General features: G+C 35.3%; 1 pseudogene; it reads left to right on the forward strand.

Moving 5' to 3' along the window:
• Nucleotides 1–20,375, forward strand: part of LOC103549096 (oocyte-expressed protein homolog pseudogene) — a 56,341-nt pseudogene extending 35,966 nt beyond the window's left edge.
• Nucleotides 20,376–20,705: the final 330 nt, after the last annotated feature.

Genomic DNA, 20,705 nt, shown 5'->3' on the forward strand with positions numbered 1-20,705 from the left:
TCAGCATAAGTAGATAACGTCCAAATTTCCAGTAAATATATTTCCAGCTAGTGGTCTAGCGGTTAAGATTCAGGACCCTCACCACCATAGCCCAAGTTCATTTCCCAGTCAGGGAACCACACCACCCATCTGTCAGTTGTTGTATTGTGGTGGCTTTGTGTTGCTGTGATGCTGAAATGTGTTGTGTGTTGCTGTGATGCTACACCACTGGGATTTCAAATACCAGCAGGCTCACCCATAGTGGATGATTTCAGCAGAACTTCCAGACTAAGACAGACTAGGAAGAAGGACCTGGCAACCCATTTCCAAAAAAATTGGCCATGAAGAACCTATAAACAGCAGCAGAGCATTTTCTGGTACAGTGCTGGAAGGTGAGAGGATGGTACAAAAAGACCAGGCAGGGTTCTGCTCTGCTGTACACAAGGTCTCTAGGAGTCAGGATCAACTCCACAGCACTAACGACAAGTATTTATTCAGCTGAGACCATTTTTGTGCATTCCAACTGCTTAATCAATATCCACTTAGATGTCTCAAAACCATATCAATTTGTATCTGTCCAAAAGTCAACTTCTGTGTTGTCTCTAGAACTTAGTTCCTCACATGTATTCTGTCTCAGTGGCTATCTAACTATCTAGTAGTTATGAGTGGAACAATTTCTCACCATCATCTTCAATCTAATCCAACAAGAAATTCTGCCAGATTGACCCCCTGAATATCTCTATCACTATCTTCACTATCCCAGCCCAAGTGGGCATAATGACTCATGGGCTACAGCAATAGCCTCCTAATTGATTTCCCCATATCCATTCATGGCCACTTCACATTCATTCTTCATGTTACAAAAGAGAACTTTTTAAAATGAAACTGATCCTTCAAGCTTCCTGTGTAAAACCCTTGAGTCGTTTACTATTGTCCTTAGGCTAAAACAATATCCTTTATATGACCTTAAATGTGCTAAGCACAATTAGCCTTTATGGCCACATTTCTTACTACCTTTTACCCCTCAATGTCCTGTTAAATGACTCTCTTTCTGAATTTATAGTGTGCCTTCCTCTCTCATCACAGCTAATTGGTCCCTTCTGCCTGGATACTCCCGCCTCACACCTATCACACTGTCCTGGTTACCATCTATTCAACCTTCAGCTCTCCATTCAAATGTGATTCCCTCTGAAAAACCTTCCTTGATCCCTCAGATTAGTCACCCCTTAACCCTTAACACCTTGTCTTCCTCCTTCCTAATATTCATCATAATTTCTAACCGTGTGTTTATGTAATTGTTTGATGATATTCTTTCTTCCACACTAATATGAAAGGTCCATGAGGATAGAGATTAAGTCTTCTTTACATTGAGGAGTAATTAACATACAAAAAACTCACAGATTCCTAGGTGTACAGTTTGAGATGCTTTAAAAATGTAGCCACCCGTGGAACACCTCCATCAGGATACAGAGTGTTTCCACCACCCAGACAGTTCTCCACACGCCTTGTTAACCAACCCTCCAAACCCAGTGTCAACCCCCACTCTGATTTCTATCATCACATATCAGCTTTGCCTGTTCTTCAACTTCATATAAATGGAATCACATGGTATTCCTCTTGGTCTGGCTTTCTTCATTCGCACATGTCTGTGAGATTCATTCACATTGTGTGTATCAGTAGTTTGTTCTTTTTATTGCTGAATCCATTTTATGAATCTATCACCATTTGTTTATTCATTCTTCTGCTAATGTACATTTAAGCTGTTTCCAGTTTTTTACTGTTATGACTAAAGCTTCTATAAACACTTATGCAAGTCTTTTAGTGGGTATAAGTTTTTATTTCTAATGGGTAAATGCTTAGGAATGGACTTGCTGCGTTCTAAGGTAGAGGTATGTTTAACTTTACAAGAAGCTGTCACATAGTTTCCAAACTGTTTGTAGTATTGTCCATTCTCACTAGCAATGTATAAGTTCCTTTTGCCAGTATTTGCTTTTGTCAGTTTTCAATTTGACCTAGGTTAGTGGGTGTAAAATTGTCTCTCATTGTGCTTCTAATTTGCCCTTTCCTGTGATTAGTGATCTTAAGCAAAGTTTGATGTGCTTATTGGCCATTTAAATATGTTCATTTGTAAAGTGCATATTCAAATATTTTCCCTTTATTTGGGGAATAGGAGTTCCTTGTTCTTCTTATTATTGAGTTGTAGAAGTTCTTCACAATTTCCAGACACAAGTCCTATGTCAGATATACGTATTGCAAATATTTTCTTCCAGGTGTCTATTTATTTTCTAAGAGTATCTTTTGATAAGTAAATGATTCTTTTTTTATTGAGGTAATGTTGGTTTATAACATTGTATAAGTTTCAATTGTACATCATTATATTTTGACTTCTGTAGAAGTCGAAACATGGTGTTTTGACTGCGACGTGTTCGCCACCAAAAGTCTAGTTACCATCCATCACTGTACATGTTTTCCTTTACTCCTTTCATCCTCCTTCCCCTCTGTAACCACCAACTTGTTCTCTGTATCTACGTGTTTGTTGTTATTTGAAATCTTCCACATATGAATGAAATCATACAGTATTTATCTTTCTCCATCTGACTTATTTCACCTAGCATAATACCCTCAAGATACATCCATGTTGTTGCAAATGGCAAGATTTCACCTTTTTTATGGCCTAGTAGTATTCCGTTGTGTGTATATATGTATACCACATCTTCCTTATTCATTCATACATCAGTGGGTGCTTAGGTTGTTTCCAAGTCTTGGTTGTTGTGAATAATGTTGCAATGAACATAGGGGTACATATATTTTTTTGAATTAGTATTTTTGTGTTCTTTGGATAACTAACCAGGAGTGAAATAGCTGGATCATATGGTAGTTCTATTTTCAGTTTTTTGAAGAATTTCCATACTGTTTTCCGTAGTGGCTGCACCAGCTTACATTCCCCCAGTGTAGCAGGGTTCTCTTTTCTCTGCATCCTCTTCGACACTTGTTATTTCTTGTTTTTGAAGTGATGTCTCATTATGGTTTTGATTTGCATTTTTCTAAAAGTTAGTGTTGTTGAACATCTTTTCATGTGCCTGTTGGCCATCTGTATATCTTCCTTGGAAATATGTCTGTTCAGATGCTCTGCTCGTTTTTTAAGTGCGTTGTTTGGCTTTTTGTTTTTGAGTTGTATGAGCTCTTTATATATTTTGGATATTAACCCCTTGTTGAATATATGATTTTTAAATATATTCTCCTAATTGGTGGATTGTCTTTTCATTTTATTAATAGTTTCTTTTGCCATGCAGAAGCTTTTTAGTTTGGTATAGACTTATTTATTTATATTTTCTTTTTCCCTGGCCTGAGGAGACGTATTCAAAAAGATACTGCTAAGACCAATGTCAAAGAGTGTACTGCTTATATTTTTTCTAGGAGCGTTGTGGTTTCACATCTTACATTCAAGTCTCTAATCCATTTTGAGTTAATTTTTGTGTGGTGTAAGATAATGGTCTACTTCTGTTATTTTACAAATGGCTGTCTAATTTTCCAAACAGCATTTGTTGAAGAGACTTTCTTTTCTCTGTTGTATGTTCTTGGCTCCTTTGCTAAAAATTAGCCGTCTACAAATCTGTGGGTTTATTTCTGGGCTCTCAGTTCTGTTCCATTGATCTGTGTGTCTGTTTTTCTGCCAGTCTCATGCTGTTTTGATTACTTTGTAGAATAGTTTGAAATAAGGGAGTGTGAGACCTCCAACTTTGCTCTTTTTTCTCAGGATTCCTTTAGCTTTTCAGGGTCTTTTGTTGTTCCACATAAATTTTAGGATTCTTTATTCTACTTCCATGAAAACTGTCATTGGGATTGCATTGAATCTGTAGATTGCTTTAGGTGATATGGCCATTTTAACTATGTTAATTCTTCCAATCCATGACCCGGAAATATCTTTCCATTTCTTTGTGTCTTTGATTTCTTTCAACAATGTTTTATAGTTTTCAGTGTACAGGTCTCTCACATCCTTGGTTAAAGTTATTCCTAGGTATTTTATTCTTTTTGTTGTGATTGTAAATGGCATTATATTCTTGATTTCTCTTTTTGTTATTTCTTTGTTAGTGTATAAAATTGCAACTAATTTTTGTGTGTTGATTTTGTACCCTGCGACTTTACTGTATTTGTTTATTTTTTCTAACAATTTTTTTGGGAATTCTTCAGGTTTTTCTATATATATAAAATCATGCTCTCTGAAAATAGTGATAATTTTACTTCTTCCTTTCCAATTTGGATCCCTTTTATTTCTTTTTCTTGCCTAATTTCTCTGGCTAGGACTTCCAACACTATGTTGAATAAGAGTGGCAAAAGTGATCATCCTTGTCTTCCTCCTGTTTTTAGAAGGATAGCTTTCATTTTTTTCACCATTGAGTATGATGTTAGCTGTGAGTTTGACATATATGGCCTTTATTATGTTGAGGTACTTTCCTCCTTATCCGTTTTATTCAGAGTTTTTATAATAAATGGATGCTTAATCTTGTCAAATGCTTTCCCTGTGTATATTGAGATGATTGTGCAATTCTTATTCTTCATTTTGTTAATATGATGTATCACATTGATTGATTTATGGATATTGAACCATCCTTGCATCCCTGAAATAAATCCCACTTGAGTGGTGTATGATCCTTTTAATGTATTGTTGTATTTGATTTGCCAATATTTTGTTGAGGATTTTTACATCTGTGTTCATCTGCAATATTGGCCTGCAATTTTTCTTTTTCATGTTGTCCTTGTCTGGTTTTGGCATCAAGATAATGTTGGTCTTGTAAAATGAGTTAGGAAGTTCCCTTTCTCTTCAATTTTTTGGAAATTTTGAGACAGATAGATATTAATTCTTCTTTGAATGTTTGGTAGAATTCACCAGGAAAGCCATTTGGTCCTGAACTTTCATTTTTTAGAGGTTTGTGATTACTCTTTTGGTTTCTTTGCTAGTGATCAATCTATTCATATTCTCTATTTTTCCTTCACTCAGTTTGGAAGCTTGCATAATTCTAAGAATTTATCTATTTCTTCTAGGTTATCCAATTTGTTGGTGTATAGCTTTTAATACTATTCTCTTCCAATCGTTTGTATTTCTGTGGTATCCCTTGTAATTTATCCTCTTTTGTTCCTGATTTTATTTATTTGAGCCTTCTTTTTTTCTCAGTGAGTCTAGCTAAAAGCTTGTCAATTATGTTTATCTTTTTCAAAGAACCAGTTCTTGGTTTCATTGATCTTTTCTATTGTCTTTTTGGTCTCTCATTTATTTCTGCTCTGACCTTTATCATTTCCTTCCTTCTACTAATTTTGAGCTTCGTTTATTGTTCTTTTTCTAGTTCCTTTAGGTGTAATGTTAGATTGTTTATTTGAGATTCTTCTTGATTTTTAAGGTAGGTCTGTTTCGCTATACACTTCCCTCTTAGTACTGCTTTTGCTGTATCACATAGATTTTGTATGTCACAAGTAAATGATTTTAATTCCAATGAAGTCTAATATATCTTTTATTTTCTTTTATGTTAGTGTCTTTTGTGTACTAAGACATCTTTGTCTAATCCAAGGTCACAAAGATATTCTCTGTATTCTTCTAGAAGTTTTATAGTTTTAACTTTTTGCTTAAAGTCTATGATCAATTCCAAATTAAGCTTGTGTATGGTGTGAGGTCATGATTTATTTTTTCCGCCAACTTTCCAGATTTTCCAGCACCACTTATTAAAACGATTTTCTTTTTTTCATTAAATTTCTTTAATGCCTTTGTGGAAAATTAATTAGCCATACAAGTGTAGAACTATTTTTGGAATCTCTATTCCAGTCAGTTAATATATTTGTCTATCCTGACACCATTATCATCCTACGTTTACTTTAACTTTAGTTAAATTAAAAGATAAATTACTTAACTTTAGAGTAAATCTTGAAATTAGACACTATAAATTTTCCAAATTTGTTCTTTTTCTTTCAAGATCATTTTGGATCTTTTGTACTTTCAAGTTCCAGGTATGACTTGCCAAATTTTTCAAAAAGACCTGTTGGGGTTTTAACTGAAATTGGGTTGAGTCTATAGCTCAAACTGTGAAAAACTGACATCTTAACAATGATTAGTCTTTTAATCTGTGAACATGATATTTCTATTTAGTTAGGACTTTTAAAATTCTCTCAGCAAACTTTTGTAATTCTTCTTATAGTAGTCTTGTGCATCTCCTATTAAATTTATTCCTTAATATTTTATGTTTTTTGATGATACTGTAAATGGTGCTGTTTTTAATTTCATTTTCAAAATGTGGGTTATTATATAAAGATACAATTGATTTTGCATGAACACATATCCTGTAAACTTACTAAATTATTTAGTATTTTTGGAGATTCTTTAGTAGTTTTCATTCACACAGTCATAACATCTTAGGATAAAGAAAGTTTTACTTCTTTTTTCCTGATCTTTATGCTTTTGTTCCTTCTCAATGCGCTAAGACCTGAATGGAAGTGAGGAAAGTGAAATCCTTGCCTTGTGACTGATCTAAGGAAGAAAGCATTCAATATTTCACCTTTATGTATGATGTTAGCCGTAGGGGTTTTTTTAGATGACTTTTTCAAGTTAAGAGAATTCCCTTCTATCCTTAGTTGCTGAGAATTTTTATCATGAGTGTTGACTTTTACCAAATGCTTTTTTCATATTTACTGAGATGATAATTTCATTTTTCTTCTTTATCTAATTAATGTGGTGAATTATATTGATGTTTTAAAAGGTTAGCCAATATTTAAATACAACAATTTGCATTTCTGGAATTAAAGTTACTTGGTCAATATGTAGTAACTTTTTTATATATTGCTAAATTTTGATTTTCTAATATTTTCTAAAGGATTTTGTATTGGTGTTCATGAGGAAAATTAGTCTATATTTTCTTTTCTTGAATCATCTTTTTCTAATTTGGTTATCAAGGTTCTGCTGCCTCATAAAGTAGGCTGAGAAATGATCGCCTCTCTTCTGTTTTCTGAAAGAATTTGCACAAAATTGGCATTATTTCCCCTGAAATGTTAGACAGAATTCACCAGTTAAGCCATCTCTTATGGACTTAATTGTGCCCCCCACACCCCAAATTAATATGTTGAAGGCCTAATTCCAATGTGACTGTATTTGGAAATATGGCCTTTAAGAAGGTAGTTAAGGTTAAATGAAGTCATAAGGGTGGGGCCCTAATCCAATAAGACTGGTATCTTTAAAAGAAGAGAGGGAGACACCAGAAGCACACGAACACAGAGGAAAGGCCATGCGAAGACACAACGAGAAGGCAGCCATCTGCAAGCCAGGAAGAGAGGTTCACCTAAATCCAGCCGTGCTGGCACCTTGATCTTGGACATCCAACCTCCAGAATTGCGAGAAATAAATTTCTGTTGTTTAAGCCACCCAGTCTATGGTATTTTGTTATGATAGTCCAAGCAAACTAATACACCATCTAAGCGTGAAGCTCTGTGTGTGTACCCGTGTGTGTGTGTGTGGTATGAATTCATTATGGATTCATTTTCTTTAGCAGATATAAGGCTATTCAGATTTTCTATTTCTTCTTGCGTCCATTTTGAAAAATTGTGCATTTCAAGGAATTTGTTCTCATCTAAGTTATCAAAATAATTGGAGAATGAGTTGTTCATAATATTCCCTCATTACTGTTTCAATGTTTACAGAATATTTGTCCCCTCATTAAAGATTAATATTGGTAATTTGAGTATTCTTGATTTTTTCTTGATCAATCTTGATTGTTTCAATTTTATTAATATTTTTAAAGAACTAACTTCTAATTTTATTGATTTTTCTCAGTTGTCATCTGATTTCCATTTCATTGAGATGGACTCTTTAGTATCTTCTTCCACCTAGTTAATTTGGGTTTCACTTTTTTCTTCTTTGTCTACCTTCTTAAGGTAAAAGATTGGATGATTTGACTCAAGACCTTCCTTCTTTTATATAATTAGCATTTTAAGACTATTTTTCCCTCTAAATAGCATTTTAGCTGTATCCCACAAATTTTGAAATGTTGTGCTTTTATTTTCATTCAGTTTGAAATATTTTCTAGTTTTCCTTGTAATTTCTTCTTTAACTTTCAATTATTCAGAAGAATATTTTAATTTCTAAATATTTATGGATTTTAGAAATTTCTTACTAATTTTTAATTTAATTTCATTGTGATCAGAGAAATACACTCTCTGTATTTAAGTCTTTTTAAATTTGTTGAAATATCTTTTAGACTCCTGCATATGGTCCATGTGCACGTAAAAGAATGTGTATTATTCTGCTATTGTTGGATAGAGTGTTCTATAAATGTCCATTAGGTCAAGTTGGTTGATAGTATTGTTCATGTCTTGTGTCCTAATGGATATTTTTTGTCTGTTCTGTCAATGTCTGAAAAAATATTTACCTATTTTTCCATCCAGTTATTTCAAATATTTTTTCACATATTTTGAAACTCTGTTATTAGCTGTATATATATTTAAGACGTTTATTTCTTCTTAACACATTAAACCTTTTATTATTATGAAATGCCCTTCTTTATCTCCGTTAATGCTCCTTTTCTGTTTTGAATGATATTAATGCAGCTATCTTCTAATTAGTGTGGGTGTGGTACATCTTTTTCCATCCTTTTAACTTATCTGTGTTTTTATATTAAGTGAACACGTTATAAACAGCTTATATTTGCTTCTTACCTTCTTGTTCAGACTGATAATGTCTGCCTTTTAATTGGCCCTTTTCTAGAGCAAAATGAGGTAAATGGAGCAGTATTATTCTAAGCTTCTTACATTATAATGGGAAGTGGTATAACATTAATTTAAATTAAGTTGTGAGAGGTTAAGAATACATGTTTTAATCCCCAGAGGAGAGACAAAGGAGCATAGCTAGAAATATAGCTAGAAAACATAAAATGGAACACTAAAAATATATGTCATTAGTCCAAAGAAAAGAATAATAAAAAGCAGGAAACAAATAACAAGATGGTAGACCTAAACTCAACTCTATCAAAAAATTATATTAAATGTAAAGACTTTTTATTTCTACATATATTATGAACACCACAATATGTTTTTACTATTGCCTTAAATCGTTAATTGTTTAAAGAAATTTAAAAATAAGAAATAAAAGAGATATTTTAAAATATTTAATGGCATATTTACCATTTCTGGCATTCTTTATTTTTTTCAGAGGATCCAAATTTCTTTCTAGTTACATATCCCTTCAGCCTGAAGACTTCATTAAGCATTTCTTATAGTTCTGATCTACTGGCGTTGAATTTTCATTTTCATCTATCAGAAATACGTGTCTTTGTTTTTGGCTTTCATTTCTGGAAGGTATTTTCACCAGACACAGATTGGCATTTTTTTCTTTCAGCACTCTGAAGATGCTACTTCACTGTTTTCTGCCTTGCATTGCTTCTGAGGCAAAGCGAGCTAGCATTGATGTGGTTGCTGCCCTCTATATAATCTGTCTTTCTTCTCCAGCTGCTTTGAAATTTTTCTCTTCATTTTAGTTTCTCGATAATTTGGTTATGATGTGTCTCAGTATAATTTTCTTGATATTTATCTTGCTTGAGGTTTGTTGAGTCAATGAATCTAAGTATTATTACCTTTCATCATATTTGGAAAATTTTCAGCCGCTATTTCTTCAAGTAATTTTTTGTCCCATTTTCTCTTTTCTCTCTTTCTGAGACTTCATAGACTGTTTATATTATCGCTGATGATTTGCTTGCATATGTTTGTTTACAATTTTTTTCTTTCTGTTTCGACTGGATACTTTTTATTGATCTATCCTAAACTTCACTCGCCAATGCTTTTTTCCTCTCTTGTCCAACTTAATGTAAATTCCATCTAATAAAATGTTGATTTCAGTTGTTTTATTTTTCACTTCTAGCATTTCCATTTATTTCTTTTTGAGAATTTTCATTCCATATCTTCACCATGACATCTCCCTTTTTCTGTAAACCCTTTAACATTTTTATAATAGCTGTGTTCAGGTCTTGTCTGCTAATTCACAGAAGTGGGTCATCTGCAGCTCTTCTGTTGACCGTATTTGCTTGTGATTACGGGCCACGTTTTCCTGGTTTTTCATATGCCTTGTAATTTTTAGAAGATAGAACAGTGAAGATGGAGATGTAATATCTTTTATTTTATTTTGCTTATTTTGCAGAGATTATAAACTACTTTCTCTATAACTAGAATCAAGTTGATCTGGGATAGGATTTTAGCTTTCATTAGATTGAGTTGATCTATGGTTTGCTCAACTTCCAATCTCCCATGTCAAAATTAACTTTTTGATCTTTTCAATATTTTAGCTGGGATGAAGTTGGGCTCTAGTTGCAGATACTTTTGTTTTTCCTTTAATTCAACTTAAGCAAGGCCCTAGAATTCAGACCCCTAGAAGGTGCAGAGGTCTGCGATTTCCCTCCATTTTCTAGATCTTCACTCACTGCCACTTTCTCAGCAAAATTTGTGATGGGGGGTAAATTCCCAGGCCAAGTAATTTGGTTTTTGTATCTGTGACTCTTTCAGATTTCAATCTGTTCACCTGGCCCACTTTTTTGTCTAAAGCTCAGATGATTTTTCTTCATCCCTGCAGAGTCTCTCTATCTGTGTCAGGCTGCTTCTTCCATTCACCCCACCCAGGCCAGGAAACTGTCCCCCTGGTATAGAAGCTGCCATGGTTTTCTGCCCACCAGTGTAAGTCCCATTTCCTTTTGGAATTCAGTTTATCAAGGCTCCCTACGTCCACTGCACTTGGTTTTCATCTCTCTGTGAGTTTCTTCTTGTTATTATGAGAGTGAAGGCCCTTTGTCTCTTTCTATATCCTAACTAACAGTGGAACACCAAGATTATGTCTTTTTTGCTCATCATTAAACCTCCAGTGCCTAATACAGTGATAGAAACACATAAAGCTCTCTAAAATATCTGCAGATCATAAATAAAAAAGGAATGAAGATGATTCAGATACGTGGAGCCAATAAAATATGATATTTAGTTTATGGGATAAAATAATAGATGGTAGTTCAGGACCGAAATATTTTTAATGATGTTTTAAACAAGGATGTCATTGTCCTTGAAAAGTCAAGTGATGCTTGGTGATAACATCCATGACCTGGAACTATTCTTAGATCAGAACAAATAGATTGTTGGAGGAATCCTCTCAGGCAACAACCTTGGATACAGAGATAAAAATCCAGGTCTTGAGAAAAATGGTAGTTACTTTTCAAATCCAGCAGCCTAAGGGATGAAAATCATGAGGGAGACACTCCTAATGGAGCATTGACCTCCCCCAAAGCTCCACGCTGTCCACGAACATGCCCTTTGCTGACAGAACAAGGTTGTAATATCTACAGCTGGGTTGGTGCTTCGTCTCTGGTCTTACTTAAGTCCCAGCACCGCCGTATCTATCCCATTTTCTTGGAAATCTGAAAACTTTTAGGATTCGATCTAAAGTTTGAGAGGAGGCTGAGATTGCAAGTGAAGATCAAGTGTCCCCGTGCTGCATGGAAAGAAAGTTTGTAAAGTCTGGAAATCAGGACAACCCTGGCGTCTCACTATATGCACGTGGGAAAGGAGTTAACCTACTGGTAGCAATGCATGGAATTATATTCCTTATTCCAAAACTTCTCAGGTCTCTGAATCTAGAAAGTACACGTAGATTAAAATAACAAAAGAAATCCAGTCTTTCCATTACACGTTTTCCCATATTATTGTATTAAAGTGATAATAAGTACATTTTAAAATACCCATTAGCAAGAAATGGTGTAGAATATGATGTCATCAAATAACGTTCAGGTGCCCATTTATCTCCCACTTACAGATTGCACCCCATGTCCTGATTTCCAGAAGGTAAATTATGAGTGACTCTGAGCCAGCAAGGGGTCTAACAGCCTATATTAGGTCCATTCTCCACTAATGCTGATGATATTACTTTAATACTAAAATGCTGATGTCAATAGTGTTGTGTTGGAGTTGATGTTATGCTGACATTGGCATCATTTTGTTGGCATTAAGCCTATTGGCCTAGCTCCTCCATAGGCTATCATTATTGCATCTAAGGGGTTTATTCAGTGCCTCTTTCAGTGTATTTCTCTGCTGGATCTGTTCTTTAAGATCTGATAATATGTGGTAAACAACAGTGACAGCCAAACACCCAGATAGCGAAATAAACGTTCATTAAGCGTCTATGTACGTGGAGAGGGAAATATGTTTATTGCAAAGGGGTGGTTGAATAGAAAACTGTGGAAGGAATGAGGTCAAAGGAAATTTTCTACTCTTCTAATGGGCCCAGAAAGTTTTCTCTGAAGTAGGAAGATATTAGGAACTCTAAAGAAAGAAAGGACAGTCTATGAAGTATATGATGACTCCTAAGCAGCTTAGAAGTTTGATGATTAAAAGGTTATATTTAACAAAACGTGTTCAAGAGGTGTAAAAGGGAGATTACATGATCTACAGAGAATGGGGAACAACTACTCCATTCTGTAAATGATCACTCCTGCTGATGATGAGATCCCAAGTATATTTCAATCAGACATATAAGGTCCTCACTATTTTATCAAGACCTTAAATGATATGATGCTAGCTGACTGATGAGGCTAGCTGTAAGTTAATTTTGGACATAAAATGACACAATTGGATCAATTTCCATATAGTTACCTTCTTTGCCTCCACCTCTTCAGCCCTTACTACACATCATGCCCTCAAGTTAGGAATTGAGGACACTCCCTTAGGTCAATTATTAGGTCAAGAATTAGGTCAATTCTTTCCTTTATGCAAACTTTGCCCTCCTTAATTCATTGACAAGAATACAACATTTAGTCAATTACTTTGTCCAAGGCCCTGGTTTAATTTAAAGTATGTGTAAACTTAACAAAATATGAAGAAATTAGGGATAAATCTAACAAAATGTGTAAAGGATCTATATGGGGAAAACTATAAAACTCTGATGAAAGAAATTATAGATTATCTTAATAAATGGTGATATGGCCCATGTTTATGGATTGGAAGACCCAGTATTGTCAAAATATTAGTTTTTTCCTCACTTGATCTACAGAATCAATGAAATCTCAATCAAAATTTCAGCAAATTATTTTGTGGATATTGACAAATTGCTTCTAAATTGTGTATATAGAAAGCCAAAAGACCCACAATAGTCAACACAATACTGAAGAGGAAGATGAAAGTTTGCAGGACTAACATTACCAGACTCCAAGACTTACTATAAAACTACAGTAATCAGGACAGCATGGTATGGATCAGCAGAGTCAGAAAGACACTCACACATATAGTTAGCTGATCTTTGACAAAGGAGCAAAGTGAATTCAGTGAAGAAAGGATAGGTCTTTCAACAAACAATGATGGAACAATTGAATGTCTGTACGAAAAATAAGAAATCTAGACACAGATCTTACACTTTTAACAAAAATTAACTCAAAATGGATCAGAGATCTAAATTTAAAACACAAAACTACAAACCTTCTAGAAGATAGCACAGGAGAAAATCTAGATGATCTTGGGTTTGATCAAGAACTTTTTACTTATCAAAGAAAATATGATATCTTGAAAGAAAAAGTTTCACTTTATTAAGATTAAAAATTTCTGCTCTGCAAAAGACACTGTTAAGAGAATCAAAAAACTAGTCACAGACCAGGAAAAAATACTAACAGAACACATATTTGATAAAAGACTTGTTTCCAAAATATACAAACAATTCTTAAAACTAAACAATAAGAAAACAAACAACCCAATTAAAAAATGGGCAAAAGATATGCACAGACAGATCTCCAAAGAACATACACATACAGAAAACAAAGATATTAAAAGATGCTCAATATCACGTCATCAAGGAATTGCAAATTAAAAAAAGATAATATTACACACCTATTAAAATGGTCAAGATCCAAAAAACTAACAATGCCAAATGCAGGCAAGGATATGGAGCTACAGAAATTCTCATTCATTGCTGATGAAAATGCAAAATAGTACAGCCACTTTGTAAGACATTTTGGCATTTTCTTACAAAGCTAAACATAGTCTTACCATATAATCCAGCAATCACGCTCCTAATTATTTACCCAAATAAGCTGAAAACTTATGTCCATACAAAAACCTGTATGTAAACATTTATAGCAGCTTTGTTCATGGTTACCAACAAAATATCCTTCAATGGGTGAATGGATAAACAAACTGTGGCACATCCATACAATGGAATATTATTCAGCAATAAGAAGAAATAAGCTACCAAGCCACAGATAAGTCATGAAGGAACCTTCAATGTATGTGGCTAATTGAAAGAAGTTAGTCTGAAAAGGCTACATACTTTATGACTCCAATTACATGACATGCTGGAAAGCCAGAACTATAGAGACAGTAAAAATATCAGTAGTTGTTAAGGGAGAGGGGAAACAGGAGGGATGAATATCTGAAGTACAGGGATTTTTAGGTAGTGAAATTATTCTGTAGGCACTGTAATGATGGATACATGATGTTATACCTTTGTCAAAACCTATAGTATGCTAAAACACAAAGAGTTAACTTTAATGTGTATAAATTTTTAAAAATCATTTAGGAGGTCAGGGGATCCCAGGAAAGAATAAAGATTGTGACAAGAAAATCTGACTGTATGAAACCACGTTGGAGGACAAGGCACAGACTTAAGTAACTTTGGAAATGAATGGAGTCTGTAAGACTAAAGGCACATGGAACTGCACACAAATGTAACCTAGTTGATAAAGTTGTTTCCCACGTAGGAATGGTTAGCAATTCTGATACTGCTATACATATACACTGGAACTGAATGAAATGGATAGAATATGGTGAAAGCTGGGTTTTTCGCAGATGGAGCGAGAATTTACAGATAAGCAAGGGGAAGAGGCTAGAATGATCCATGTGCTCATGGATTAGAGAGTTGGAGACATCAGTAAGAACTCGTGTTTAATTTAATATGCAGACTTCTACATATAGAAATATTTACATATGTGTGTATACATACAAGTTAATATATTCATATATACATATATTTAATTGCAGTAACATTGGATTATAACAATATATAGCTTTCAGATGTACATCGTAATATATTTGGAATTCTGTGTAGATTACATCATGTGCACCACCCAAAAACTAATTATAGTCTATCACCACACATGTGAGCCTAATCACCCCTTTTGCCCTTCCTCCTCCTGCCCCATCCCCCTATGGTAACCACCAATCCAATCTCCATTGCTATGTGTTTGTTTGTTGTTGTTTTTATCTTCTACTTATGAGTGAGATCATATGGCATTTGACTTTCTCCCTTTGACTAATCTCACTCAGCATAATACCCTCAAGGACCATCCATGTTGTCACAAATGACCAGATTTCATCATTTCTTATGGCTGAGTAGTATTCCATTGTGTATATATACCACATCTTCTTTATCCATTCATCCTTTGATGGGCACCTAGGTTGCTTGAATGTAAGACCCGAAACCATGAAAATTCTAGAAGAAAACATAGGCAGTACACTCTTTGACATCAGTCTTAGCAGCATATTTTCAAGTACCATGTCTGACTGGGCAATGGAAACGAGAAAAAATGAACAAATGGGACTACATCAAACTAAAAAGCTTCTGCACAGCAAAGGAAATCATCAAAAAAATGAAAAAACAACCTAACAATTGGGAGAAGATGTTTGCAAACCACATGTCAGATAAGGGGTTAATATCCAAAATATACAAAGAACTCATACATCTCAACAAAAAAACCCCAACAACCCAATTAAAAAATGGACAAAAGATCTGAACAGAGATTTCTCCAAAGAAGATATACGGATGGCCAACAGGCATAAGAAAAGATGCTCAGCATCATTAGCTATCAGGGAAATGCAAATCAAAACTGCAACGAAATATCACCTCACTCCGGTCAGAATGGCTATAATTAACAAGACAGGAAACAACAAGTGTTGGAGAGGATGTGGAGAGAAGGGAACCCTTGTACACTGCTGGTGGGAGTGCAGACTGGTGCAGCCACTGTGGAAAGCAGTATAGAGTATCCTCAGAAAATTAAGAATAGACCTACCATATGATCCAGCTATCCCACTGCCGGGTATTTATCCAAAGAACTTGAAAACGCAAAGGCATAAAGATACCTGCACCCCTATGTTCATTGCAGCATTATACACAATAGCCAAGACTTGGATACACATATATTTTTTGCTACATTAACTGTAAGGGTCAAAAATAAACAACATGGCAGTAGCATCAAGCACACTTAGCACCCAGATCAAGAACCCATGCTCCTTGGTGAAATTGCTCACTCTAGAACCGGGAAAGGAAATGTACAAGATGAGCCTTGAACATCTTGTAGCACCAGAAAGTAAGGAAGTATTAAAAAAAACAAGAAAATTGATGGGTGTATCTGAAAGGGGCACAGGAACCAACCAAAAGAGCTCCCAAGGGCCAAAGTTGGAACAATTTCAGCAATAAAATAAAGTAGTATTGGATTACACCTCAAGGTTAAAATAAATACCCTTGTGTCTACAGTGACATAAATAAATGATTGAATAAATTAGTAAGCGAGGAAAAAGGGACAAATGTCCCACCCAGAGGCATTCCAAATAAATAATGCAGGGACTCCACCCTAAAGTGGAGGAACCACATCTCCCCACTCCTTAAGTATGTGCTGTGCATAGTGACCGCCTTCTGAAGCGTACAGTATAGAAAGGGGGTAAAAAGGAGTAATTTTACAGTGGAGAAAAATGATAAACACTGCTTCAGCCAGGTGATCAAGGTCAACATGAACAGTCATAAATCAAGTTCACAGTATGTACCCTCGATATGATGTGATGAAAATGACACTTTACCACTGTGATCTTCCTCTCTAAAACCCATAACCCCAGTCTAACCATGACAAAAGCCATCAGACACTTTCTAATAGATGGACATCCTATGATATACTCAACCAGTACTCCTCAAAACTGTCAAGGTCATCAAACTCAAGGGAAGTCTGAGAAACTGTCACCACCAAAGGGAGCCTAAGGAGACACGACAAGTAAATGCAATGTGGTAACCTGGATAGATCCCAGAACAGAGAAAAGAATATGTAAAAACGAAGGACCTCTAAATAAACTGTGGATTTTAGTTAATAATAATGTATCAATATTGATTCATTAATTGTAACAAATGTACCATATGAATAGAAGATGTTAATAACAGGGGAAACTGTTGGGGGAGGGGTGGGGTTATATATAGGATCTCTTTGAACTATCTGCCCAGTTTTTCTGTAAGTCTACAACTATTCTAAAAAATAAAGTCTTAATAAAAAAATTTTGTCAGTTATATTTTACATATTAACAAGAATTGGACATTAAAATTAAAAATACAATATCATTTAAATAGCCCCCAAAACATGAAATACTTAGGGATAAAATTAACAAAATACATGAATGATGTATACACTGAAAACCATAAAACATTACTGAGAGAGACTAAAGAAGTCCTAGATAAATGGTGATATATTTTGTTCATAGACAGAAGTCCAAATACTGTTAACATGTCCATTCTCCCCAAATCAATCTAGAAATTCAATGGAATACAAGTAAAAATTTCAGCAGAGTTTTCTTTTAGAAATTGACAAGTTGACTCTAATGAATATATGGAAATGTAAAGTACCTAGAAAAGTTAAAACAATTTTGAAAAAGAAAAACAAAGTTGGAGAACTAATTTTAAGATTTATTTTAAAACAACATTATTGGAGTAAGAATTGATATAAAGATTAATGGAATGGAATGAGTCCAAAATTGAACCCACATGTGTACATGATCAATTGATTTTTAGCAAAATGGCCAATATAATTGAATTGGAAAAGGACACTCATGAATGAACGGTGCTGGAACAATTGGATAGCCATACACACAAAAAAAGCATGATCTTTCACTCACACCTTGCACCATATACAAAAGTTGCTTCAAAATGGATCATATCCCTGAATGTTGGACATAAAACAATTCAATTCCTAGAAAAGAAAAGCATTTATGATCTTAGTTTAGATAAAGATTTCCTAAGATACAAAAAGCTCAAACTATATGAAAAAATTAATCAGTTGAGGGCCAGCCCTGGTGGCCCAGTGGGTAAGTTCAGCAAGCTCCACTTTGGTGGTCCAGCTCATTTCTGGGGGGAGGGCAGCCCACACCACTCACCTGTCAGTAGTCATGCCATGATGGCAGCTCATATACAAAAAGAGGAAGATTGGCAACAGATGTTAGTTCAGGGCAAATCTTCCTCAGGAAAAAAAAAATTAGTCTATTGAATTTCATCCAAAATAAATTTTTCTCCATCAGCCCTGATTGCCTAGTGGTTAAAGTTTGGTGCTCACCACTTCAGCAGCCCAAATTCGCTTTTTGGCTCACAAAGAAGAACTAGAAGGACTTACAACTAGGACATACAACTATGTACTGAAGCTTTGGGGAATAAAAAAAAAAAGAGGAACATTGGCAACAGATGTTAGCTCAGGCCAAATCTTTCCCTGCAAAAAAAAGAAAAGAAAAGAAACCCTCCTTAAAAAAAAAAGAAGAAGAAATAAACAAATCTTTATCTCTAAAAGGCACTGTTAACAATGAAAAGGCAAGCCACCGACTGTGAAACAATATTAGCAAAACATATATTTGATAAAGGCTATCTTCTTGTATCCAGAATATGCAAGAAACTATTAAAAGTCTAAAATAAGAAGACAAACAACCTGACTTTTAAAAATGAGCAAAGGATTTGAACAGACATTTCACCAAGAAGATATGTAAATTGCAAATAAGTGCATGCAAATATACTCAACATCATTAGTCATTAGGGAAATTCAAGTTAAAACCACAATGACACACCAGTACACAGCATCTAGAATGGCTAACATTAGACAGACTGACAACACCAAGTGTTGGTGAGGATGTGGGGCAACTGGAATTCTCATACACTGCTGATAAGAATGTAAAACTGTAGATCCGCTTTGGAAAACAATTAGGCTGTTTCTTATAAAGTTAGACATACACTTACAGCATAACCCAGTAATTCTACTCTTCAGTATTTACCCAAGTGAAAAGAAAACATAAATCCACACAGACTTGTACACAAATGTCCATAGGAGACATATTCATAATAGCCCCAAACTGGAAACAGCCCAAATATCTACGGACAGGTAAATAGACAAACAATTATTACATGTACAAAAAAGTGAATACTATCCAATACTTATGAAGAATGAACTTCTGATACAATATCTCAAAATCCTTATGCTGAACAAAAAGAAAATGAGATGCAAGTATATATAATGTAGGGTTCTGTTTTTATGAGATGCTACAAAATATAAATTTAATCTGCAGTGACAGCAGATCAGTGGTTACCTGGGGCTGGGGCTTGGGGTTAGGGCTCGCCTAGGGTGGGGCACAAGGGAACTTTTCACATGATGGAAATACTCTGTATAATAATGTGGTGGTGGTTACATGGATGGGTCATTTGTGAAAACTCCTCAAACGTACATTTAATGGTACATTAAATGGGTGCATTTTATTGTATGTAAACTATATCTTTTAAATTTGATTAAAAAAAAAAAACTGGGAGTCGAGGGGAGCTGGTGGGCCTCGCTCCTGGCCAGCTGTCCTAGAGTGGTGGACGACACAGGGCTGCTGAGGCCCTGGAGACGCCTACTCAGTCCCTGGCTGGTTGCTGAGGTTATTGCATCCGCTACCGCGGGCTCGCACCCGGCCGCCGGGGTTTCCTGCGCGAGAACTGAGCGATCCGTTGGTGTTTTACCTGGAGGCTTCGCTGGCTGCCTCCATCTTCGGCCCAGACCATGCCAGAATTCCAGAAACGGAGTGGATGAGCCAGGCCCTGCTGACAGTGGACACAGTCAACCCCGGCAACTTAGTCGAAATCACCATCTTTGGACAGCCCATTGTACAAAATTGGGTGAAGAGCCTGCTCCTGAGCCTGGCATCCTGTCACCCGGAACATCGTGGCCCGAGTTGCGAAGATGGAACAACCCGAGGAGTTCTTGAAGGCCCTTGCATCACGTCCAGGCTCCCCAGCATCCTGTTGCATAAGTATTGTCAGGAGCATTATGAGAACAGTCGTGCTCCAACATCTAAAGTTCAAGAGCAGCAAGTATTCACAACCTCTACATTCTTTTTTCCTGATTCTCGATGGGTAGTGGTTTGATTATTTTGATACAACCTGAGTTTGTAATGCCGTTCTAGTAAAGAAATGAATTTCCTTTTTGTTCAGTGGCATAAAGGTCTTTGCTCACTTAAAATAAATAAATAAACAAACCAGCAAACAAAGCCCTTTCTGTATGTTCCTTTTGCAGTTAAAATAAAAAGGGAGGGAGGTAAAAACAAGGAAAAGCTAAGAGATGAGCCCGTACTCCCAACCCAACATGCCTCCACCAAAAAGCAGGACATTTTTTAAGAATCAGAGAAACTATTTTTAATTGGTTACACTTGTCCCATATGGTTCACAGGAAACTTTTACAATTAAAGTGAGAGAATTCGTAAATGTAACCCAGGCCCAGAAAAGAGGCAAATTGTTACTTAGTTTAATAAGGTCAAGGTTTTTATTTTGGGAGGAATAACTTACAAACTTCGGTATTCTTGAGCCTCAGTGATCTTAAGAAGAAAATCATTTTTTTTTGTGGTAGCAAAATATGTTCGCTCTTAGACTATTAAACAGCAAAACGAGTGACAGCCGTTGCTGAGGGCAACTTGGA

The sequence above is a fragment of the Equus przewalskii genome, chromosome 3 (assembly GCF_037783145.1).
Source record: "Equus przewalskii isolate Varuska chromosome 3, EquPr2, whole genome shotgun sequence".
Taxonomy (NCBI): domain Eukaryota; kingdom Metazoa; phylum Chordata; class Mammalia; order Perissodactyla; family Equidae; genus Equus; species Equus przewalskii.